Source organism: Oryx dammah, unplaced genomic scaffold, assembly GCF_014754425.2.
Source record: "Oryx dammah isolate SB20612 unplaced genomic scaffold, SCBI_Odam_1.1 HiC_scaffold_19, whole genome shotgun sequence".
Taxonomy (NCBI): domain Eukaryota; kingdom Metazoa; phylum Chordata; class Mammalia; order Artiodactyla; family Bovidae; genus Oryx; species Oryx dammah.
Window position 1 is genome coordinate 20,817,284 of NW_024070203.1, and position 25,844 is coordinate 20,843,127.

At 50.1% G+C, this 25,844-nt stretch overlaps 1 protein-coding gene and 1 long non-coding RNA gene across 2 annotated transcripts in view; both read left to right on the forward strand.

Annotated features, from left to right (window-relative positions):
- The first annotated feature begins 14,267 nt into the window (after positions 1-14,267).
- LOC120879057 lies at positions 14,268-16,691 on the forward strand. Its single transcript, XR_005724698.1, has 3 exons — positions 14,268-14,521; positions 14,902-15,033; positions 16,488-16,691. It is a non-coding gene; the product is annotated as an uncharacterized LOC120879057 (long non-coding RNA).
- A 3,687-nt stretch (positions 16,692-20,378) lies between these two features.
- Positions 20,379-25,844, forward strand: part of NDRG1 (N-myc downstream regulated 1) — a 55,333-nt gene continuing 49,867 nt past the window's right edge. The window contains exon 1 of the mRNA XM_040262087.1: positions 20,379-20,499. The gene's annotated coding sequence lies outside the window, so the exon portion shown is untranslated. The remainder of the gene's footprint in view (positions 20,500-25,844) is intronic.

Consider the following 25,844-nt stretch of genomic DNA (forward strand, 5'->3'; position numbering starts at 1 on the left):
GAATCTATAAGAAGTTAAAATATAAAACTAAACATGTAATTTAAAAAATCAAAAGATATTGCCACTTCCAAATTATCAGTACTCGACATTTAATTCATCTTGAAATGCTTCTCTGTGGTGTGATGTGGCCCAGCACAGGGAGCAGAGCTTTCCTGATAGGTGCTGCTGCTCCTGGGATGTCCATGTCACCTGGCGTGAGTTCTGCCCTCACCTGGCTCACCTGCAGTCAGGGGGGTCACATAAGACAAATACACATCCTCCTCCATTTGTACCCTTGAAATAAATTCTGTGTCCTCTAGGGCCCCACTGTTGTGGCTCTTGGGGGTAAGGGAAGGTAAGAGAATATTTACTAAGTACATACTGCCTGCCGGAAAAATGTATTTCGTATATTAGCAACCTTTGAGGGCAGGTATTAGTATCCCCATTGTACAAGTGACAAAATTAAGGTTTAACAGCTAAAATGTTTTCCCCAAGTTTCCTGAGCAGGTAAACCAAGAGAATGCATTACCTGCCTGATTACAATCTCTGGTGGCTCAGACTATAAAGAATCTGCCTGCGATGCAGGAGACCTGGGTTCAATCCCTGGACTGGGAAGATCCCCTGAAGAAGGGAATGGCAACCTACTCCAGTATTCTTGCCTGGAGGATTCCATGGACAGAGGAGCCTGGTGGGCTACAGTCTGTGAGGTCACAAAGAATCTGACACAACTGAGTGACTAACACTTTCACTTTCTTTAAGTAACAGACTGGAGACAGAACAAACTCCTCCAAACTAAACCTATCTGAGCCAGATTTCTCTTTGTCCCTATAACTTGAAGTATTGGACAATTTGGGGGCACAGAGTAGAAAACATTTTTTAATTTGGATGTACATAGTCTTGCGGTTAGCTCTTGTGTTGTTCTGATTGCTGCAGCATGGTGCAGCAGTCGGCCCAGTTCTCCTTAGGCCCACCCACCTTTCTAGAGAACTCTTTGAGCTGGCAAAGGCTGGAAAGTCAAGGGAGTTCCCAAGTGTCTTCTCCTTCCTGGCAGCCTTCTGCACGCTCTGATGAAGGCTCTGCCAGGAGTTCTGGGCTGTCCCGTTGTCCAGGCCAGGCTGACTCATGGTTATCTGTTACAGAAAGGAAAGCATCATCATTATGACCATCATCACCATCTGACAAAAGCTGATTCTAGTCCCGTTGACTAGAATTCTGTCCATGCTGGGGCCTGGGTGCTCAGGGTGGGGATCTCTATTGGAGCACCCCACTGCCCGGGCTTCGCAGTGAGCTGTGTGCTATGTATTTATACGATGCAGCTCACTTTAATCTGCCCACCAATCTGATGTGGCAGAAGTAATTACTAACCCTGAACTGAAACCCTAAAAGGTAGAGTAACTTGTACAAGGACATTCTTTAGAAAGTACATCTAAATATATAGCCTGAAATTTTGACTAATTCTCCATGTGGCCTCTCTGATAAATAGATTTCTCCACTGAGACTTGAAATAGTTTTGTTCGATTCTGAGTAATAGGGGGGGAAAAACCACCCAAATGACAGAAGTTTAAGCAATATAGAAATTTACTTCTCTCTCATGTCCAAGGTGTCCAGAGGAGCTGTTCGGAGCTGGTATGGTGCCCCATGGTATCAATATCCCAGGTTCCTTCTCTTTATTGTTCTCTGCTACATTTCATTCCTAAGATGTCTTCATGGTCCAGCATGGCTGCTGGAGCTCCAGCCATTGCATTTCATCCAGTGGCACTAGTGATAAAGAATCCCCTAGTGGAAACATAAGAGATAAGATTTCAATCCCTGGGTTGGAAAGTTCCCCCGGAGGATAAAATGGCAACCTACCCCAGTATTCTTGCCTGGGAAATTCCATGGATAAAGGAGCCTGGGAGGCTATAATCCATAGGGAAGCAAAGAGTCAGATACAACTGAGCTTGCACACACACACATTAACTCACACATCATTAAGGAGGAAGAGAATTAATTTGTACATGCTTTCTTCCTTAAACATATTTCTTAGATCTCAACTACTTTTACTTAAAACTTAGTATTGCCCCAAACTTAGTCTATGCAAGGGAAACAGGGAGATATCAGATTTATTCTGGCTGGTTTTGTGTTAAAATCTGGTGTTCCCTCAAGGAGGATGAGGAGTAGAATGGATAGGACTCATTCTTTCTGGAGGGATTTGGGACTAAAACAAGCAAAACGAACTAGGGCTGGGAATTAATGTATTCACTGTTCCTTCATTCATTCTTCAAATAAATGTGTACAAATATATACAGAAGGTTTACTTTCTGCTCATTTGGTTTTCCATCCAGGGGATTCAGAGTGACTGAGACAGACAGGGTCCTGCATCTGTAGGTTCACAGTCCAGTTGGGTGTCCTAGCTCTGACTTTTGATCGGGTTTTATGGCTTTAATCAACCACACCCTTTATCAGATCCTCACTCTATCCTCACCTATAGAATTCTTGAATCCAGCTGCTCATACACACCTGCCAGTTAGAATATTCTCTGCTGAGATGTCGCTGAGATGTGGGGAAAGATAGTAGCACGGGGAACCCGGTTTCCATTGTTTCCTCTCTGGGACAACAAGCACTCACTGCAGGGTTATTCTTTAAGTTGGATTCCTCAGGAGGAGCACCCAGCAGGGTCCTGGTGGGGCAGCGACTGTTTTTCTGTTTATACGTCTGTCTGTCACTCTGCTGATGTGACAGGTGAAAGAAGATACCCTGGAAGGAGGTCCTTTTTGAGCTTGAGAATTCCCAGAGAATGTGGGGTACCAGGGTTTGAAGAGCTGTTGAGGGGGGCTTGGAGGACACCAACCATCAGTCCCTCCCACTGCCTCCTGGCGCTGCCTACTCTGGGACTCCTGCAATCACAGGTTAGGATATCTCTGTGGCTCTGGCACCCACCGTGGTGATTCTCTGTAACGGGCAGTGCATGGCCCAAGCACATGGATTCTGGAACTGCCTGCCTGGGTTCAAATCCTGGCCCTGCCACTGTGGCCCCAGTATATGGTGAAGTCCTAACTTCCAGGGCTTCAGCATGGGACAATATTTGAAGCCAGGGTCTTTAAAGAGGTGGTTGTTGTTTAGTCGCTAAGTCTTTTGCGACCCCATGGACTGTAGCTCGCCAGGCTCCTCTGTCCATGGGATTTCCCAGGCAAGAATACTAGAGTGGATTTCCATTTCCTTCTCTAGGGGATCTTCCCGGACCAAGGATCGAACCTGGGTCTCCTGCTAGGCAGGCAGATTCTTTACCGCTGAGCCACCAGGGAAGCCCCCTTTAAAGAGATAATTAAGGTAAAATGAAGTCATTACAGTGGGTCCCAATTCAATACCACGGGTATTCCTACAAGAAGAGGAGATTAGAACAGGGAGATACAGGGGGAAGACCACATGAGGAGACAGGAAGACAGCAATCTATAAGCCAAGGAGAGAAGCCTTGAAAAGTCAGTCCTGCCACACCCTGATCTTCAACTTTTAACCTCCAGGACTGCCAAAGCACATTTCTTCTGTTGAGGCAGCCCAGTCTGTGCTTCTCTGCCATGGCAGCCCTAGAAAACGAATACAAATCGTGGGATGTCTTTTCACATCCATTCTGTGCCAGTTTTCCTCATTTATAAAACAGATGATAACAGGATCTCCCTCATAAGAATGTTCTAAGGCTTCAACTAGCAACAAATACTCAGAACAGGACCTGACACAGAATTATCTAGGCTTCCCTGGTGGCTCAGGCGGTAGACCGTCTGCCTGCAAATCCAGAGACCTGAGTTCGATCCCTGGGTCGGGAAGATCCCCTGGAGAAGGAAACGGCAACCCACTCCAGTATTCATGCAGTATTCATGCCTGGAAAATCCCATGAGAAGCCTGGTGGCCTACAGTCCATGGGGTCGTAAAGAGTCAGACACAACTGAGCGACTTCACTTCACTTCAAGTGAACTATAATTATGATGACGATTTCTCTCCACCTGCCCCACCAGATTTCAAAGACAGAGTTTCCCTCTCCATTTTGCAATGGCTAGCGCTCAGTGGAATGCAGAATGCTCTACTTAGAAGGGAATATTGCTGGGCAAATGAGTGAGTGAAGAAATGCTGTTTTAAATGCTTCTGGGAAGAAGTCAGAAGTTGTTTTCAAGGGATAGCTCTCTAATATCTAGATGAAGTGCTGAAAAACAAAGTGAGTGCCCAAGTGTGAAAATAAGGGATTTCTGGAAGGAAGAAGGGAAGGAGAGGAGTGAGAGTCTCAGTCACTCCCGTTTGGCAGGTGACCTGGGCCAGAGGCTTAGCTGCCTCTGCTGAGGCTGACGCAGCCTGCGTGCGGAACGTGGCTGACGAGCAGGACAGGACTGAGCCTGCGAGCAGGGTAGGGTGTCAGAGAACCAGGTGAGACACCCTTCCAGTCAGGCTGTCAACGGCAGGCACCTGCCCTGGGGCAGACCCAAGGGCTTCTCCGCCCCAAATGCCCCGCCCACATACATCTTTCTCTGTCTCTTTTGCCTACTGAGTTTTGACTCATCCCACAGACCCTCCCCATTTTCTGATCACTGATTTCTCTGCTCTCCTACCTATAACTCCAAAGCTACTTCTTTCCCTCCTCCAGGGAATCTTCCCAACCCAGGGATCAAACCCAGGTCTCCCACATCGCAGGCGGATTCTTTACCAGCTGAGCCACAAGGGAAGCCCAAGAATACTGGAGTGGGTAGCCTATCCCTTCTCCAAAGGATCTTCCCTACCCAGGAATTGAACCGGGGTCTCCCGCATTACAGGCGGATTCTTTACCAATGGGGCTATCAGGGAAGCCAAACCTAAGAAAGCAATGGGGAAATCTTGAACCCCTACAGAGAGCAATTCTGGCTCTTAAATACCTATGATTCTGCCCAGAGTGGGAGGCTGTAGTTGGCAAAGATTTCCTGGAGATGATGAAGTTTAAATCTAATTACATCAGAGATCAAAGTCAGCCTGCCATCCGGCCGTGTTTGCATCCACCCTGTCAATGTTTATTAAATGTCCTCTGTGGAGAAGGAAATGGCAACCCACTCCAGTGTTCTTGCCTGGAGAATCCCAGGGACAGGGGAGCCTGATGGGCTGCCGTCTATGGGGTTGCACAGAGTAGGACACGACCGAAGCAACTTAGCAGCAGCAGCAGCAACAGAAGCACTGTGCCAGCCAGGCTCTGCATGTTGGGGAGACATAGGTGACCGAGAGGGTTCTGTCAAAGAACTAGCACCCCAAATAAGAAAACAGCCGTGCAACAAAAAATAAGGCTTCGTTGTGATCTTACCAGCCCAGAACACCCCTTCAGCGGCACCATGAGGGGACATGACAATGAGGACCGCACCCTAGAGCATCCTGAAAGGTCTGAGAAGGGGAACCCTCGGGTGTGTCTCAGAGAACAAAGTAACCACAAATACCTGCGCAGGCCAGGTCGAGACCATTTGTATGAACACTTCCTCTTTGTAAACTTTTATTGCCCCCTTTGCTTTTTTCTAAGCTCTTCCACACTAGTGGTTGGAAATAATTAAAACTGCCCCTGAAAAGGACAAAGGACTTCACCTGTTTCAGGCAGAGGAGAGAAAGCGGCCTCTCAGGGAATCATCGAGATCAGTGGAGCACTTCCTGTTGTGATGGAAAGACTTGCTGGCTGGGGCAGTAGCCACTGGTCACGTGGGGGCTATCATAAGCCCTTGAAAACGTGGCTAATCTTTCATTTCCCTGGTATTAATTCTGAAATAGCCACACGTGGCCACTGGCTATTGAATTAGAAAGCGCAGGGCTGGGCGTCAAGGAGGCTGCTTGTCAGACCTGCGTCCCGCCTGTGGCCTCAGGCACACTCTCTCCAGGAGCACTTCATCTCCTGCAGGGATGCAGAGCCCCACTGCAGTGGTGGTGTCCACACCCCTGGCCACACACTTGGATGCACAGGAAAGGTCCTTTTTCCTTATTTCCTTGAAATCAGATCAAATGCGACTGGCAGCTCCCGTTTTGCCAGCCCTGGGGGATGTCCACTCTCAGTCTTAGCAGACACCCAGTGTCCGCATGCCGTCGTCACGCCAAGGTTCCAGGGTTGGGTTATGGAGCAGCTAGGCACCTGGGTAACAGAAGCTCCTTCAGGGCCGGGCTGCTGCCTGGACACCTGGTCCCTCTGGAGAGGGAAGGTTGAGGATCTTCCACCCTCCCCCCTCCTTAAGACACGGGGTCAAGGGTGCTGGCTACGAATAGAACACTGGCCCCTGGCCCCACCCAGGCAAAGAGCTCTCCCCGTTCCGCTTTCTAGCTTCTCTCCTCCCCTTCTCGTGTTCTTGGCACAAAATTTTACTTGTTTCAGGCTTTACCAAAACAAAAGCCAGTAGGGGCTGTGTCTTGCTTTAAGCCCAGGAACCCTAATGCTGGGTTGAGAAGGCTCAACACAGTCAGTTTTTTCTTTTAGAAACTTACTGAAAAAATTAAAAAAGAATCCTACTATTTAATATTGCAGTAAATTATGCATGCGTGCTCAGTCACTAAATTGTGTCTGATCCTTTGTGGCCCCAAGGACTGTAGCCCACCAGGCTCCTCTGCCCATGGGATTTTCCAGGCAAGCATACTGGAGTGGGTTGCCATTCCCTTCTTCTCCAGGGGATCTTCCCGACCCAAGGGTCGAACCTGCATCTCCTTCACTGGCAGGCAGATTCTTTACCGCTGAGCCACCAGGGAAGCCCTGTGATAGATTATATTTCCTTATAAAACTGCAGTGCCCCACATGGAGAAAACAAATAAGAGATGAGGAAAAGACACTCACAGCACAAGGAACAGTATGTGCAAAGGGCCAGAGGCCATTACGCTCCGTGGCAACCAGGTTCCTAGTAGGGCAGCCTCAGACTAGTTCATCTTAATGGTGGCGGTTCCCCGAGTGTCTGCTGTGAGATTATTTCCACCAGGTCTCGTGACGTAGACGTTGTCATGCCCATTTCAAAGATAAGGACACTGAGATTCCAAGAGGTCAGATGATTTGGCTAAGTTATCCCAGGATTTAAACCCAGGTCTCATGGGCTGGATGCTTCAGTTCCTACAGCCAGCCTGGGAACAGATCATGTAAACGAGGAGCAAGGAGGAAGGTGAAACAGCAATTGCCTTGGAAGTGGGGTGACCCAGAGGTGCGAGGGCCAGCCCTCAGCCAGGAGATGTGTCAAGAGAGACAGCCTAAAATCTGAATCATCCAGTTGACGCCAGAAACCACTGGCCCGGCAGTGAGCCTGCCCACCTTCTCCAGCTTCTATTAATAATCGGCCAGAGGGAGCTGCCCACGGTTACTCACTTAATGATTAAACACATCATCACTCCTTCCCAGAGTGCAGCCCCAGTGGGGCGGGCAGGCATGACATCACCAGCCATGCCCTCTCTCCCCTTGAGAAGAGGTGGCATGGGCTGGGATTGTGGGAAGCCTGGATTCAAAGACGGGCTTCCCTGATGGCTCAGCTGGTTGAGAATCTGCCTGCAATGCAGGAGACCAGGGTTCGATCCCTGGGTCAGAAGGCTTCCCTGCGGAAGGGAATGGTTACCCACTCTACTACTCTTGCCTGGAGAATTCCATGGACAGAGGAGACTGCCGGGCTCTAGTCTGGGACTCAGGACCAGATGCATTCTCTCTGGTTGTCAGGTCCTCTAACTACTGTGAGAAAGTACCAAGCATCTCTTCCCGTCAACATTATATTAATATAAAAGAGTGTTTATAGAGCCCCTAGCATTAGAAGGCACTTGATGGTTTGGGATAAAGAATGTGGGTTTGGGAGCCCTCCAGACATAGTGGTTAGGGACAGATTTGGGAGCCAGACCTCCTGGGTTTGATTCCAGCTCTACTAGCTAGGCCATCCTGAGCAAATTACTTAATTTTTTTTTTCTGTCTTAGTATTTCCATTTATGAAGTAGACGTGACAAAAATGGTGCCCTGAGTCTTGGAGATGTGTTGAGGATTATGAATACTCCACGCAAATGGTTTATCACAATCCCCAGGGCCTGTGTGCTGAATACATATTAGCTGTTATCATTAGCCAAGATTCTTTGGACCAGGATTTTTCCGAGCCTCAGCTTCCCCATCTGCAAAATGGAGACATACACCTTCTTTGAGGTTAGACTGCTAACTGTGTGTGATGATGTGCGTAGGACTCTGGTGTAGAATTGACATTTAGTCATTGAAAGCCTCTTTCCCTTCTAAGAGCCCTCAGGTTAGATAGTCTGAGTTTCCATCGGGTATGAAGCAGTCTCTCCATCAGCCTGGATGTAGGTGTGCAACAAACAGCAATGGTAACACCATTGCTGGAAGATGGACGAGGTTCTCCAAGAAAATTCCCAGACTGAGGTATAGTATTTCTCAGGTGCTCTTTGGTCCTGGAGAAGCCCTTGAGAGCCCCTTGGACTGCAAGAAGATCAAGCCAATTAATCCTAAAGGAAATCAACTCTAAATATTCATTGGAAGGACTCATGCTAAAGCTCCAATACTTTGGCCACTTGATGCAAAGAGCCGACTCATTGGAAAAGACCCTGATTCTGGGAGAGACTGAAGGCCAAAGCAGAAGGGGGTGGCAGAGGATAAGATGGTTCGGTAGCATCACTGACTCAATGGACATAAATTTGAGTAAAAGTCTGGGAGATAGCAGAGAACAGAGGAGCCTGGCGTGCTGCAGTCCATGGGGTTGCAAAGAGTCAGACATGACTTAGTGACTGATCAACAAAGGTGCTATTTAACAGTGATGGTCATTCCACATACTGAGCAGAGCTGCTGAGAGTGCCAGGCCTTCCAGAGACATCAGGTTCTTGGGAATTAGCCAGACTACTTAGTCTTCCTAGCTGTGGGTCCTTGGACAGGTTACCACCCCTCTCTGAGCCTCAGTTTCCTTGAGTGTAAAATGGGGATTGTTAATACTTGCTTTGCAGTAAAAAAACAGAAATAAAATAATTGGGTTTTTCTGTAACATTTCACTGAAAAACCCAAATGAGCTTTTTGGCCAGCTCAATGCTACTGCTGCTGCTGCTGCTGCTAAGTCACTTTAGTCGTGTCCGACTCTGTGTGACCCCATAGATGGCAGCCCACCAGGCTCCCCTGTTCCTGGGATTCTCCAGGCAAGAACATGGAGTGGGTTGCCATTTCCTTCTCCAATGCATGAAAGTGAAAAGTGAAAGTGAAGTCACTCAGTCGTGTCTGACTCTTCGAGACCCCATGGACTACAGTCTACCAGGCTCCTCCGCCTATGGGATTTTCCACGCAAGAGTACCAGAGTGGGGTGCCATTGCCTTCTCTGGCCAGCCCAATATATAGTGTCTAATGCAGTACCTGGCATATAATAGGTGTTCATTAGGTAGTCTCTGAAAAAAACAAATTCAAATTCTCTTCCTCTTAAATTACTCTCTCATTTGCTAAGCGCTGGTCTGTCGAGGAGCATGAGACTCATAGATGGGGTACCAGTCCAGTTCCCATAGCTCCCCATTAGCAGAGCCAAGGACCTTGCCTAAAGTCATTATACAGAGTTTGGCTTCAAGCCTGGGAGCTGAAAGAGGGCTCTGGACATGAGGTAAGAGAGAGGGGAGGTGAGATGGGATTTTTATTTCTTAGAGATGAACACAGAGGTGGGACAGACAAACTCTTGAGACGACATGTCTTAATAACAGGACCTCTCACTTCTAATCCTGGGAGGCCAAGTATAAACACATAAAATAAATGACATCATTCGGCCTCATCAGCAAACAAAGACTGCAAATGCATTGAGACAACAATGAGGTGCCAGTGTGCGCCTATCAGATGGGCAGACAGTTCTGGGGCAAAGATGTGCCCACACACAGCTGGCGGGACCCAACCCTCACACTGCCTGTTGGAAGGTGGCTTACTGCACTGAACAGAGTCCTTTAAAAAAATTATATGTGTATATATGGCTTCCCAGCTGGTGGAGTTAGAAGAATTCACCTGCCAATACAGGAGATGCCAGAGACATGGGTTTGGTCCCTGGGAAGATTCCCTGGAGGAGGAAACAGCGACCCACTCCAGTACTCTTGCCTAGAAAATTCCATCGACAGTGGAGCCTGATGGGCTACAGTCCATGGGGTCACAAAGAGTTGGACACAACTGAGTGACTGAGTACACACATGTATGCATATACGTATGTATATATGTTGGCCCAGAGGTTTGGCTCTGTAGCATTATACAAAGATGGGTTTGGGGAAGCGTATACAAGGATAGTCAACCCAGTAGAAAACTGGAAACACCCAGAATGTCCATCAACGTAGGACATGTTATATGAAGCATGGTCCCTCCGTGTTATAGAAAAAATACTATGTGTCACTAGGAAGGCTCTCATAGCCTTGTGGATGGTGGTTGGTGGTAGTGGATGGACTGTCCACAGTGTGGGTCATATTCTTGGGGGCTCATTTTATAATTATTCTAATATACTGTACACTTAGGTTTGTTTGGGCGTCTCTCCTGGCATTAATGGTAAGGGGTCTGCCTGCTAATGCAGAAGATGCAAGAGATGTGGGTTTGATCCCTGGGTCAGGAAGATCACCTGGAGTAGGAAATAGCAGCCCACTTCAGTATTCTTGCCTAGAAAATGCCATGGACAGAGGAGCCTGGTGAGTCACAGTCCATGGGGACACAAAGAGTCAGACACGACTGAACGTGTGCACGCTAGCATGTACACACACAAACACGTTTGATGCATTTTTGGTTTTATGATGTTATACTTTATAAAAAGAAAAAATTTTTAATGTGTGGTTAGATTTTTTTTTTAATGCAAAGACTCTTTGCGACCCCATAGACTGCAGCATGCCAGGCTTCCCTATTCATCACTAACTCTTGAAGCCTACTCAAACTCATGTCCATCACGTCGGTGATGCCATCCAACCATCTCATCCTCTATTGTCCCCTTCTCCCTATGATAGCATTTTAAGATGCTGTCATTGAAATATCTATTTGCAGTTAAATATTATCATACCAGGCTTCCCAGGTGGTGCTAGTAGTAAAGAACCTGCCTGCTAGTGCAGGAGACACAGGAGACGCGGGTCAATCCCTGGGTCGGGAAGATCCCCTGGAGGAGGGCAGGGCAACCCACTCCAGTATTCCTGCCTGGAGAAGCCCATGGACAGAGGAGCCTGGCAGGATACAGTCCATAGGGTTGCAGAGTCAGACATGACTGAAGTGACTTAGCACGCACACACATTATCATACAATTACAAATATATATTTACCCACACATACTCATAGTAAAATGGAAGGACATCCACCTAAATATTAATAGGGATTGTTTCTGCATGGTGGTTTTTTAATTTTTTGATTTTCTAAACTTATTTTGTTGGTTGCATGTGTGTGTATGTATTTAGAGTTTCTTTGAATTTTCTAGTAGTTTTACATGGGATATTTGTTTCTGAAATACCTTTTGTTTCTTACTATGGGAGTAACACCCATTCTATAGCACTCCCCGGGTTTTAACAGGCTCAGAATTAAGCCACGGTCCACTGCCACTGGTGCTCAGGTGCCCAAGGTTGAGTCAGCATCTACCTGGACAAACATGCATTTGGACTTGATATAAACGAGGGCTCGTTTGTCCGCTGTGGGCAGACTGAGCAACTCGAGCTCCACCCTGCTAGCACCCCAGGCGGCTCTGGGGCTCTGTCCCTTGCTTCCCTGGGAGGCTGGAGGTACTCGGCAGCCACTTTTTCTCCTCTCCAGACACTTCCTGGCTGTCTTTCTCCTCGGAGACAATCTATTCAGGTCACCAGCTCCCTGTCCAGCAATCATGCAGCCTGCAGGTCACCAGAGCCACCTTCCCAGGCCAGGGCCACGAGTTAGATGGCTTTGTGGTATCAGTCTGGAACTCAGCTTCCTCATCTGTGAAATGGGGCTAAAAGCACCCATACTCCCCACAGAACAGGTGCTCTTCCCTCTGATAAGCCTGTGCTCTGCACTTGGAGAAAGAATGTGTGTGCTAAGTCCCTCAGTCATCTTTATGGAGTACAGCCAGCCAGGCTCCTCTGTCCATGGGATTCTCCAGGCAAGAATACCGGAGTGGGTTGCCAGGCCCTCCTCCAGGAGATCTTCCTGACTCAGGGATGGAACCCTTGTCTCTTCCGTCTCCTGCATTGGCAGGCGGGTTCTTTACCACTAGTGCCACCTGGGAAGCCCTGTAGAAAGAATACAAGATTCAAACCTGTGCACCTGCTCAGGTGAACATGGTTGGGTTTTCTTTAAGTAAAGGCTTGTTGGTTTTCCCACTATATCCCTTTGCCTTTTGCTTAGGAATGGGGCAGCTGTGCATTGTCTATCCTGTACCATGAAAATAACCTGACTCAGCCTACTCCAGCCCACTCTCCCTGGTACAAGCCTACATCTGTCGTCTGGTTCCTTGCAGCTCACAAGGGGAATGCCTACACCATATTCCTCCAGGCCCATTGCAGAGCACCCTCCTCTTGCACATGATCCTGGTGGTGGGCAAAGGCACATTTTGCTTGAATGCTTGGGGATGTGTGTGCAAATTTCAGTCCCTGTCCAGAAAGAACGAGGCACACGCCTGCAGAATCACGGCTGTGCTGAGCTGTGCTTTGAGAGGCTCCCAGCAAAGGAGTGAAGCTAAAACTCCTTCAGGTTTTTCAGAAAGCATTGTAAGGGGTGAAAATAAAGCAGTGAACACTCCTTCCTAATGGCAATAATACTGAGCCAAACAGGATAATTTGCCACTAGGTCCAGCAATGGTGGGGGGCTGGCTGAGATTTAATTTAACACTAGGAATGCAAAGTCATGTGACATTTCTTCTCTAATCTGTCTGGGAAGTAAATTGCATGGTTGCCACCCAAAACAAAATCCTTTTGCACTTGTTGAACCTGGTCCCAGGTGGCGGTGGTAAGGGGGAGCGGTCAGCAAGGAACCCCCAGGGGGCCCCGCAGTTCCTGCTGTAACTTCTCCACCAACTAAGACAGTCCTAAGGATCACCCAGGATGCCATCGAACACCTGCAGAGATAAGCTGTCTGAAGCCTCAGAGGCAAGAAGAGTACATTAAAGTTTAGGAAATGTCAAAGAACCATCCTATCTCCTAAACCTGGATGATGAATGATCATGTTACTGAACTGAGGTTTGCTCCTGGCTCAAGAATCCAATACTGACAGATAAGTGTTGAGTAAAAAGAAAAGATAGCTTGACTGAAAAGCTGGCAATCCTGGGGAGAAGGTGGACACATGTCCCCCCAAAATCAACTCCCTACTTTCCATGTTTTGCTCAGAGATTATACAAGGAAAAGAAGGAAAGGGTTACATGCCAAGGAAAGGGTTGTGGGGTGTGTGATCAGCTCGTGGACATTCTTCTGATTGGTTGGTGGTGAGGTAACCGAGAGTCAACATCATCAGCCTTCCAGTTCTGACCTGTCTGGGGTCTACGTGCTTGTGGTCACTTAATGTGTGCTTAGTTGCTCTTTGCAATCCCGTGGACTGTAGCCCTCCAGGCTCCTTTGTCCATGGGGATTCTCCAGGCAAGAATACTGGAGTGGGTTGCCAACTCCTCCTCCAGGGGATCTTCCTGACCCAGGAATTGAGCCAGGGTTTCCTGCATTGCCTGTGGATTCTTTACCAGCTGAGTTACCAGGGAAGCCTTAGTATAATTAACTTATTCCACCTCATGGGAGTTTTAGTATCTGTAAAACAGCTCAAAGAATATGGCTCAGAGTATTATCTATGGTCCTTGAGGAGGAACTAAAAGTCTTTGACTTTGTTTAATGGGTACACTATTATTTGGTCTTGTTTGATCGCTTTCCTTTGCTTTTGCGTTTTCTCACTTCTCTGATTAAATTTAGTCTTTGGCTAAAGTTTTTCTACAGTCAAGAGGCAGGTGGATGACATGGGTGGTGGGGGGTGGGTGTCTGTGCTGGGAAGGCCCATAGGGTCCAGCTATTATAATAGTCTTAAGCCAACTGTCTGTACCTAAGTGCAAATCATCCTCTTTCTTTCTTTTCCTTCCTCTTTTCTTCCATTCAATGAGCAGATATTATTTAAGATTTTCTTGTCCTGTGCAAGACGGTATAGTCCCAACTCAGAGAAGTTGTTGCCCCTTTTTGTAGGAAGCTCTGTCCTCAGAGGTACAAGCAAAACCCAGAGAATAAAGGAGCCAGAATGGGCAGGGCAGGCAGGGAGGTTAAGCTGGAAAGTGCAGCTGGAGGTGGTGGTGGAGACAGTCAAGCCAGGAACGTGGGTGGAGCACGAAGGGCCAGCGATTTCAGAATGAGTGATTGCCAAATGTACATGCGGGCTCCTCAAAGCTCCCATGACCTCTCAGGGAAAATGGGGGAAGTTTCCCAGGGCTCTGTCCTCTTCAGACTTTAGGAGTTCTGTAACTAAGTAACCTAAAATTAACTAACAGCCTTCAACTTAACATGCAAACAGCCCACCTGAGAACAAAGTCAACATGGAGTAAACTGATCTGGAAGATACTAAGAGCTGGAGAGGCAGAGATGTGATAACATCAGGCCCTGGATCCAGCCATTCCTGAAGCTAACCCTCCTCTGGATATTACTGCTATGTGAGCCCGTAAGTATGCCTCATCCCTTTGTTGCTTAAGCCATGTGAAATTATGTTTATGCTACATATACACTAAATATTTCTAACTAATAACAAGGAAGGGAAACACACAAAGCTCTGGGGGCAGGAGGTGGTGAGGGCATGCTTATCCATGCCTGGTCTAATGGCTGCCAGTTTCAAACATCCCTTTTTCAGGAGGGCTTTTTTAGAACCTCAAGAGTAGGTGAGATTTTGGGTCACATAGTCTTCTAAGACTCTGGTCATTAACAGCACTTCTAACAACTCCAATTATATAGTCATGCCATTTTCATCCGTTTATCGCTAGCATCTCACATAGTGCCTGATGGATTTTAAATACTCAACAACTATGTACTGGATTCTTTAAACAGGTGAATCTGGTTGGAGAGGAGCATGAGAGGTTTACTGGAAGAGTTGACGTTTACCATAGCCTTGCCGGAGGGTGACCCGGTCAGGATGGATTGTGCTGGGCTGCAGGGACAACCCCCTTCTGGAAGCTACTGGTATGCAGCAACAAGGTCTATTTTTTCCCCTTGTCACATGATGATTTTGGTCAGCTGGGTACTCTGCTCTGAGTTCCCTCCTTCTGGGTTCTGTTGGATGGACCCTCCACCATCAGGAATGGTCAGTGTGGCCACAGTTGAGAGTGATGGGGATAGAGATGAATCACAGGCCGGCTGTTAAAGTCCCCATCCGGAAGTGACACAAATCACTTCCCCTCCCATTCATTGACAGGGCAAGTCATACCCACGTGCCCGATTTCAGGGGCAGGACATGGCAGCGCTGACGTGGGGGTGAACGACCTGGTGATATCTCAGCTCTCAGTATCTCCCAGGGCTCAGTTCTGCTCCACGCTATCTTTGTTCTCGGGCAGGTCCTTTCAGGATTAAATCCATGTTTTCCCCAGATGAGTGACAACTCCAGAGAAGGGAATGTGGGAGGGCTATCTAGAAGGAGAAGACAGCTTGGCCAAAGGTTCAGAGGTGCCGACGTGAGGGTCTGCTCGAGAGAAAGTGGTGAGTAACCCAGTGGTTGAAGGAGGGAGAAAAAATGCCTGGACATGTTAGCGGGCATCTCTGTTGCCACACTGGGGAGGAGTCGTGAACTTGGCAGGCAGCAAAAGCAATAAAAGGTTTAATTAGGCAGGACCTATGATTTAGGTTATTCAAGATGTCAGCCAAGCAAGGGATGACGGAAGTGGGCTGGCTGGTGGAAAGCCTGGAGAGAACTGTCGTGGGAGCATCGGAAAGTAGCTTCATCAGGGTGGCCCTGAGCAGGCCAGTGAGTAGGTCTCTCTGCAAATGCACGAAAAATATTTGGTAAACACATATTAACGAAACCCTGGGTTGAATCCCGTCATCACTCCTTCTCCAAATTAATTTCTAGCCCAGAACCTCAGAATGTGATCTCATTTGGAAATACAGATGCAGATGATTACATTTGCAGATGTAATCAGTGAGGTTCAGAAGGGGTCATCCTGGATTAGGGTGGGCCCTTCAGCCCATATGACTGGTGTCCCCATGTCACAGGAGAGATACAGAGACAGAGAGAGACACAAGGAAAGAAGGCCCTGCGATGGCAGAGGCAGAGATCAGAGTGACGCAGCCACAGGCCAGGGAGCAACAAGGCTTACCTGCAAGCACCAGGAGCTGGGAGAGGAGGGGATGCAACCTTGGAGGTGTCAGAGGGAGGCTGACCCCACTGACTCCCTGATGGTGGACCTCCAGCCTCTGAAAGCGGGATAAAATACATTTCTGTTATTTTAAGCCACTCTTTTGGTGGTAAGTTGTTACAGTACTCCTGACAAATCATTACAAACCAGGAGCAAAGAGAAACTGGTTATTATGAGCCAAAAGTTATAGATACCTCTTCATTTCTATTAAAAATGGAAGATTTACTATGTACCCTGAACCAAAGGCGACCATCCAACGCCTATGAAATTGTTTTCCTTTTGCAGATTTTCCCCATTGCTCACAGCTGGACATTACACGTCAAGGATGCTCTCAGAGGACTGGGGAAAGGTTCAGAGGTCCACAGATATGATCCTTCTACTTGGGCTCCCGAAACAAGCAGAAAGATCCCTTCCCCTCCCCATGAAATCCAAGCAGGGCTGCAGAAAGAAGGCAGAGTTCAGGAAGAAGCACTTGCCTTTGCTCACTTATTCGACCACTGTTTACTGGCTTTCTGTATGAATCGGGTACTCTGAAAGATGCCAGGAGAGATGGCATGAGATGATGATGGTGGTGATGATGATGGGTAACATTCTATCAAGGACTTTGTACATGCCAGGCATTGTTCTAGGACGTTTCACAGGTTCTTATCTGACTTTCCTGGTGGCTCAGATGGTAAAGCATTTGCCTACAATGCAGGAGACCTGGGTTCGATCCCTAAGTTGGGAAGAGCCCCTGAAGAAGGAAATAGCAACCCACTCCAGTATTGTTGCCTTGAAAATCGCATGGATGGAGGAACCTGGTAGGCTATAGTCCATGGGGTCACAAAGAGTTGGACACGACTGAGCAACTTCACTTTCTTTTCTTTACGTGTATTAACTGGTATTTCTTATAACAACCCTAGAAGGTAGCTCTATTATTATGTACAGCTTCCCGATGAGGAGGCCAAGGCAGCAAATTACAGAACGTGCTAGGGCCAGAAAAGCTGGTGAGAGCAGAGATGAGATACAAATGATCTGCAGAGATGAAAGTCCTAGCTTCCTAGGAGGAGGGAGGAGGGAGGGGCGGGGGAGGGGGAGCGGGGAGGGGGAAAGGGAAGGGGGGAGGGGGTCGAGGAAGTGATGTGTGGGTGCAAAGAAGGCTATTGTTTTCCTTAAAGAGCTTTGTAGATTTATTAAGCCAGGACTGACTCCTGAGGAACTTGATAAATTAAACGCTAAAAAGTTAAAGGAAGGGGAGATGAGGAAGTGGAGGCTATGTGGATGGGCATCTATTTAGAGAAGTTTGGGGAGGAAGAGGCTACAGTAACTGGAGGGGAACTTGGGGGTAAGAGACGATTATTAGGATGGGTCATTGATTGCTGTGAATGTGTACTTGTAGATTAGACTGATTCACAAGAGAGGGAGATATGGAGGGGAGCCCTATACTAGAACGAAAGGATGCTAGCTTTGCAGGGACTCTTTTTCATGTTAAAAAACATGGAACCGCATCAGGGGACTCATATACTGTGGCCGGAAGGTCCAGAAGCTCCTCTTACCCATCTTCTCCACATTCATGATGAATGTCGAGACAGGTGGGGTAACTGCCCAAGGGATCACAGCACCCATGTGGTGAAATCAAGCATTCTTCCCATGAACTCTAGCTTTAGGTCTCTCTCAGCCCCAAGTACCCATGAACTCCAAGAAAGAAGCTTGGGAATGGATGATGCCTCTGGTCCTTCTAGTGAGAATAGTCTATGAAAAAAAATTTTCCGTGCTGCCAACTAGAAATTTCCAGGGACGTTAGTCCAGAAAATCCAACCTGATTCGATGATGGACCTGCACCACGTGTGCATTCACTAAGCAAATCTAATTCTGTTGCTGACCAGCGAGAAAGAGAAATAATTTAAACGGTTCAATACAATTGCACCCACATTTGGCTCTGAGAGCTTCTGCTGTCTCAGCTGACCTGCGCTGGGGGACCAGCGGTACAGGAAGCTCTCAGTGCCCTGGGACCACTTCACAGGGGGAGCACCTTCTACCTGGGTGCCCATCCAGGGTTGCCCCCAAGTCCTTCCTTCCTACAAGTGGATGCAGGAAAACAGCTTCATCTGGGCACTCAGCACATTGCAGAAACAGCAAAGTATTGCAGCACTAAAGGAAAAACTGGCTGTGTTGGACCCACGAGACAGAGTCTGATCTAAACGACACCTCCTTCAGAACTTTTCGAGCTGCTTTGGATTCTGCAATGATCTTCTTTCACCCTGATTGGAGAATGCCACTGGTCTCAGAAAATGCTAGGGGGCCCCGCCCCCCCCCCCAGCCCCGACTCCGGTACAATTCTTCTTTTCTCCTCTTTGTCTCTGGTATCTTGTCTCCCTGATCCGCCCACTTGCTCTCTGCTCATTGTTTTCCAGAAGGGTTGGGTTCCTAAGCACAAGCCTCGTCTGCCATTGGACAGAGCCCGCTGCAGGTCTGGACTGCCCTGAGTGCTTCACCCCCCAAGTCTTCCTCAAAAAGGTGGAAGTGGCTTCATCTGGCAAAATGCCCTTCTCCAGTCCACATGCCAGGGCTCCCATTTGTTATTGAGGAAGTACTGGCCTACTCCACTTTTGAACTTGAACCTCTATATCTTTTGCCAGGTAATAAACAGAGCAGCTCAATAAATGTTGAGAGTCGAAATAGGGGAGGTAAGGGGAAATGGATGTGTGTGAGTGGAGTAAAAGAAAGCTGGCCTGATTTTGTTCATTACCATGCCCACAGTGTATACAACAGAGGCTGAGCAGGTGTTCAATCCAGTTACCCAAGAAATGAGCCCAGCTTAACCTCTTTGGGTGAATGGGGAAACTGAATCTTGGGGCTCCTCAGCTTTTCAGTCCTTTTCCCCAGCAGCTGAGCACAGAACTTGGCTCAAAGTAGTGGCTCAATAAATATTTGTGGAATGACAGAATAGGTAAATACCAGGGCCTCTGGAGGCTAGTGGGTTGCACAGAGGAGAACCAGGGCCCTGTCTTGAGCAAAATCTGGGCTGGTGGAGGAAAGAGGTTTACCAACATCAGGCAGAGGGCTGGAGGAGGAGGGTAGATGCAAGCAAACACAAGTCTGGGCAAGGGGCCTGGGGACAACGGTAGGGTCTTTCTTCACCCATAAAATAATATTCTCCCGGTACAGTGAGTCTCACCCGGGTTGCACATTAGAACCATCTGGAAAACTCTTAAAAGACGCTTGGGCTGCATTCCCTCAGATTCTGATCAAACCGTCCTGGGATGGAGCCCTGGCCCATACCTTCTAAAAAAAAAATGTTCCGCGGGGGATATTGATAAGCAGAGAGAGCTGGGAACACGGAGTCACAAACCAGACGGTAGACAAGGCGGCTAAGCGCGGAAAGAGTGCTCAGTACAAGTTCTGGGAACCAGGCAAGGAAGGAGCAAGAACCTTCCTTTCCTGCCAGGGTTCTGGGGGCGGGGAGAAGGACGCAGGGTGGGAAAGGGCAGGTGGGCTTAGAACTAGGGAACTGGGGTTGCGTGAAAGTGCCCAAGCATTAGGACTGGCTGAGCAAGATGGACGTGATTAAGCGAGAGTCTGGGTTTCAACGGAAAGCAGACGCATCAAGAAAGGGTCATGGGGTGAGAATTGCAGGGAGCGGGTCTCCAGGAAGCAAAGGAGGCAGCTACTCGGGACTTGGGATCTAAGACCCGAAGTGGGGGAGTCGCTCTTAACGGAGGTCCAGGCGTGGCGCAAGGGGACTAGGAAGAAGAAACTCTGAGATGGAGACGGGGGCCACTCGGTTACACACAGACACACGGAAGTCCACACGCACACGCGCGAGCGCGCCCAAGCACACGCCCCCGCGCCCAAATGGATCCCCGGTGCACACGCGCTCGCTGCACACGCCCAGGCCCCGGCCTTCCGGACGGGGAAAGGGACAGCGCTGCGGAACGGCTGCCGGGACCGGGAGGGCCGCTCCCCGCCTCGCCTCCACGCGGGCTTGCGCAACAGGCGGCGGCTGGGGCTGGCGCCCCCCGCGCGCTGCCCCAGCAGGGCCAGGCGCGCCCAAGGGAGCGGGAGGAGCGCCCGGGAGGAGGGAGCGGCGAGGGGTGTGTCCCCGCGGCGAGGGGGCTCGGGGGACGGGGGCGGGGCGAGGCGCGCGGGGCGGGGCCGCGGCGCCTATAAAATCGCCTTCCTCCCGGGCATAAACAAACCTCGCCTGGCTCCCAGCTCCGGCCCTGGAGCGTACTCCTCTCTTTGCCGCTCTCCTCGCTCCCTCTGGGCGCCTCCAGCCTAGCTCCGGGTCCTCTTCGCTTTTCTCCCTCGTCCTTAGGTAAGCCCGACGCCCTCTTCCCGCCAGGAGGGGAGGGATCGGTCGCCTGTGGGTGCTCCTGCCTCTCCTGGACCGCCCTTTGTGGCCAGCCCTCCCCTACTCCCGAGCTGCAAGCGCTCGGTCTCCCAGTGGCCCGAGGGCGAGCGCCAGGAGGGGCTTTGGGGGCGCGAGCACTGATGGAGTGGGGGTGTTTGATTCGGCCGCAGGAGGGAAAAAAAGGTCCGGGTTCACCTTTCCCCTAGCTGAGGAAGTGGGATCCTGAGGATCGGGGTAGGGGGTGGAGAGCCCCAACACCTTGATCGCTGCTTCCCAAGGCCCTCCCGGCTCACACGGGCGCTCCGGGCCGGAGGGCGCGCTGGATGTGGGAGGAGGCGAGACCAGGAGTGTGTGTGTTTGAGGGTGGAGGTGGGGTGTGTCCCTGGAGTGGGGCGTCTGGGGAAGGAAGGATTGAGTGCGCCTGTAGAAAGGAGATGGCTAGGGGTGAGCGGCGCTAGGGACGAGGCTGGAGAAGGGGACGTGGGTGTGTCTGCTTCCCAGACTCTGCCCCCAACCAATGTGTGTCTGAGGGGCGGGGGCCCATGCAGCCTGGAAGTCGGGGTGGAGCACGCTTGTGTGTGTGTGCACGCGCGGGCGCGCTTGCGCGCGCATGTGTGTGTGTTGGGGAAGGGTCCTAGTGTTCCAGCGCTTGCGACACGCGCGGGAGCGAGGGTTGGCGAGCGTCGCTGGGCAGGGTGCGTCCCCCGAGGTGGCCCAGGGTGGGCGCTGTGGCGGCGCGCAAGCGGTGGCCTGGACCAGAGGGGTCGTGTGGCATCTGGCCGCTCTGCGCTGGCTGGGGCTTCGAGTGGCGTCATTTTCGCCTCCGCCCACTCTCCCCAGCTTCCCTTCTCTCTCCTGCCCTCCGGGGGGAGGAGAACAGCTGGATTTGCTCTGCCCTTCCAGGGAGATCCGCCGCGGTCTCGGATTCAGCCGGGGGCAGGGCGTGTGCACCGTGGAGGGCTCCGGGGGAAACGCGCTGTCACCGCTTGGGTCACATTAGTGGCTGAAGCTGGGATTTAGTGGCTATTTGCCTTACCCCGCCCCACCTCCCCCACTCGCCCGTCTGTCGCCTCTGCTGTGAGACATCCCTCTAGGTCTGGGGCAGCACCGACTTGTGGCTTGGACGGGGGAGGTGCCCGGCAGCTGGTGAGGGAGGCAAACCTAGTTGGGGAGGGTGCAATTGTTTTGTGCCCAAACCATCTCTTCTTCCCAAATGTCCTGGGCACTTGAGTTTGTTTGGTTCCTTTGAGTTACTGGGAAAGATGAAAGATTCAGAGAGAGTTCAGCCGGTGGGCCAGGCAGGAGGGCTTTAGCCATCAGCCATACTTCACCTCCTAAAGAAACACAGAGTGTGTTTTTGCCATGAAAAATGCAGTCCCGAGGCAGACCTTCCAGCCCAGCTTCCTCCTGGATAGAAATGCTGGAATCTTGACTAAGTTTCACAAAGGTGAACTGAAATAAGCCAGGTACAGAGAGTGCAACCCCCCGCACCTGGCTTCAGGGGGTTCCCCAGCCAGGGCAGAAATGCAGACAGGGTGCAGACCCCAGCCCTCTGTGGTGGTAACTGTTGGGGTGGGCCAGGGTGGGGGTCAGGGGAGGAGGGCACACAGGGGTGGTCAGGAAGGATAGGATACCTCTAAAGGGACAGTGCTCTGGAGTCAGGAGCGAAGCGAGATGTCCCCAGACCCGGGACTTCGTAGCTTTGTGGCACCTTGTCTTTCATCACTGTCACTCCTCTCAGAGCGAGAAGGAAGGCATCCCCTGCCTCGCTTGGGCACCTGGCACCTGGCCCAGGGCCAGGCCCTTGGGAGGAGATCAAATACAGACACTGACTCAACTGAATGGCCCCATTCCTCTGTGATCGCTCAGGCAGTTAAATTTTTGGTGATAGCATGTGACTGCGCTTTCCAAGGAGACCTTGGAGGATCTTTTGGGGTCTCTTTTCCTGAGAAGCAAATCCAGGCTTGCTATCTGTTGGTTTAATAATTTGGATAAATTATAAATTCACACAAGTTCCTGGTCCAACGTCTGCCCAGTTTACAGATGGAAACTGAGACCCAAAGGCCGGGAATGACTTGCCGAGGAGGAGCCAAACCTGGAAGTCAGCCTGAGTTTCCTGGCTGGGATGAAAGGTGGTGAACAGGGGTCTCAGTCTTGAGAGATGTATTTTCTGCTATCAGAAAATGAGTTGGATCCTCACTGTGTTTCTGGCAGGGAAACTTTCCAGACAGAATGTGGGTGATTGATGGGTCAATTGATTTTCAGTCTGAACCAGGAGTTCTTGAAACAGGAGCAGAATCAGCGTAGTGAGAAAGGGCTGCAGCCCTGCTGAGTGGTGGTGGCCCAGATTTGGGCTGCCCAGGTTGGACCCCAGATGTGAACAAAGCCCTCCCCGCCCTGCCCCCTAGACACACACGTCCCTGCCCTCAGTGCACTAAAATCTCCTAAGCGGCGTCAGCTCTGATGGGGAAGAAAGATCTCATTGTGTTTTTCTGATGGCCTGAAGCTGCAGTTCTTCCTTGGGATCCAGAGAATCCTATCCAAAGCGTGACTCAAAAGGCCCTGTGCTTCAGAAGGGAAGCCAGGATGATGACTCAGCATCTAAGAGTCTAGCAGGGAGGGGCCCTGACTCAGGCACAGGGGGCTGGGAAGGGACAGGACCTTTCTCTCTCTCCGAATCAGCAGCTATATCCCACAGCCCTTCTCATCCTCATGAGAGCTCTGCCTGTCTTGGCTCCATTGAATGGATGGGAAAACCAAGGCCAAGAATGTTTAAGGGACTTGCTTGTGGGCTATGTGACTGGAAGTGGGAGGTGCAGGCTGAGAACCCAGAGTGTCAGACCTGAAAGTCTTTGTTCTTTTTTCATGATGGCATGTTGGAGTAACTGCAAAAAAGCTTGAGTGAAAAGAGCAGAGAGGCCAGCCAGAGCTCTGGCCTCAGATCTCCCCCGCTGAAAAATGAGAGTAACAGGTACTGTCTCGCTGGGCCGTGTAAATGTTAATTGAGTTAATCTATGGCAAGAGTTGAGGACGGTACTTGCCCATGAGGCCACAATGAGGCAACTTGTGGTCAATCATTTCCACAAATGGCGTTCTCAGGGCATCGCCTGGGAAAGGCCTGCAAACGCTGGATTCTTGTTTTGCTTCTTGAAGTTTTTACGGAAAGCTAGGCTTATGCAGATTGCATAAAAATATAATGGAACTTTGTCTGAAATGCAGATTTCCAGGCCTAGTAGGTCTGGGATGGGCGAGGGATCTGCATTGTTTCAGCCCTTTCTGGGCTGAACTGGGCTAGAGTGTACTGCCAGAGACGAGGATATTTGCTCCAGAATGATGGCTGGGGGAGAGCAAAAGAAAGAGGGGGGCCACATTTCTCCTATCTCCAGGGTCTGGAGTAAGTAGCTTTTATTCGGTGAAAGTGCCTTGTGATTTCAAGCCATCTCCTTGTTCCTTTGAGACAGGAGACATCCTTGCTATTTCTCAGATCAGAAGACTGAGGCTTGAGCAGGTCCCTTGCTTGTCCAGAATCAAGTGATGGGGCTCCGTTACCCGTGGGCCACCATGGACCATTCCCTGAAGCGTTATCCTTTGAGGCTGCCCAGGCCCTCCTCGATCCGTCTTTGGAACCTGGACTTGGTTTCTTGGCTTCATTTCAGGCAGCCTTTCCTAACTCCTTGATCTCAGTCTGGGCCCAGCCCTGCCCTTTCTTTCTCTTTAAATTTGGAGACAGACACAGGCAGGTTGGGGGTCTCTGCTGCGGAGTTGGCAGAGGTCAATTCCTTGGACCCTCGCTTGACCCCCGCTGCGCCAGTCCAGGCTTGTTGGAGTGGGGTGTGCGGGAGGAGTGGGGGTCCCTGATCGCGAGTGTGCAGACCCCAGTGCTCCAGGGCAGACGCCCTGTGAGACGAGACCTGGCAACCCTGGCACCTTGATTTGGCGCTGCCGAATAGACCCGATTACAGAGTGTGGATCCACACACAGGTCTCTCTTCCACCCAGTCCTGATCTTCATACCGTATATTTACCGAAGACCTGCCCACCCGGGCTCCATCTCCAGGCATTTCCAGTCCAGTAGAGGCATTCCTCCAACTGAGATGGTAGGAAGTGGGACTCCTTAGCAGTCTGGGGGATTCATCTTTTGTTTTATAGATTTTTTTTTTTCCTCCTTAAACCTGTGGAAAGCTCTGAACATATAAACAATATGCCCGTGTACTGCTCTGCTTAAAGAGGTGGATGGGGACCTTTTTTAAGGAAGAACAGGGCTCCGTTCTGTTCCCCCATCTTTACCCCTAACTCCACCTATTGGCTTTGAGAAGGTTCTGGGCAGCCCTCTCTGAATGTGAGTGTGAGAGTCATTCCGAAGAGGTAGGTAATTCTGAGGACTCTCTTAGCTGTGAACCCTTCCCCTCCTCCCCTCTTCTGGTTAGTCATTGAACTTGCCTGCTTTCTCCAGAAAGTCCTCCCTGACTTCCCCCTCCAGGCAGGCCGACTGGGTTGTGTGCCCTTCTTGGATCATTCTGGGTTGTGTCTGCTTAATTACCCTTTTCCTGTAGACCCGAGAGTGCACTTAGTAGGCAATCAGTTAATATTGGTTTAAGTAGTAGTAGTATAGTTGCTCAGTAGTGTCTGACTCTTTGTGACCCCATGGACTGCAGCCCACCAGGCTCCTCTGTCCATGGAATCCTCCAGGCAAGAATACTGGAGTGGGTGGCCACTCCTTTCCCCGGGGAATCTTCCCGACCCAGAGATCAAACTCAGGTCTCCTGCACTGCAGGCAGATTCTGTACTGTCTGAGCCACCAGGGAAGCAATGTTGGTCCAAAGGATACCTCCATTTACTAAGGAAATAACCGTGGGCCCTCTTGTGTAGGAAAGATCGGAAGGTCATCCAGAGGGTAAGAGTAGCAAGAGCAATTCGGGGAAAGATTCTTTCAGTGTGGTAATTGTCCCGTCTCGGGGACAAAGGGTTGTGTAGGAGGAATCTGCCTCCACGTCCCATGCTATCACTGGCTCTGTCTGTGTGCTTTCTATACATTATCTCACAGACCTTCCAGCGCTGCTTGTGTTTGTCTTGCAGATTCACAGAAAAAGCCTCTTATCCACCCAGCATCCTCCTTTAGACTTCTGTTATCCTGCGCGTCCCCTCAGACGGTCTGGTCTTCTCTCTGCCAGACAGGTGGCTGGGCTGCCAGACCTCCACGGAGAACCGACAGGAAGGTCCTGGGTCGTGCTGTAGAGAAGCGGGTGGGGTGAGGACCACGTGCGGGCCCCTCCCTCTTCCTGCTATTGTGTCCCAGACTTTCTTGCTAGT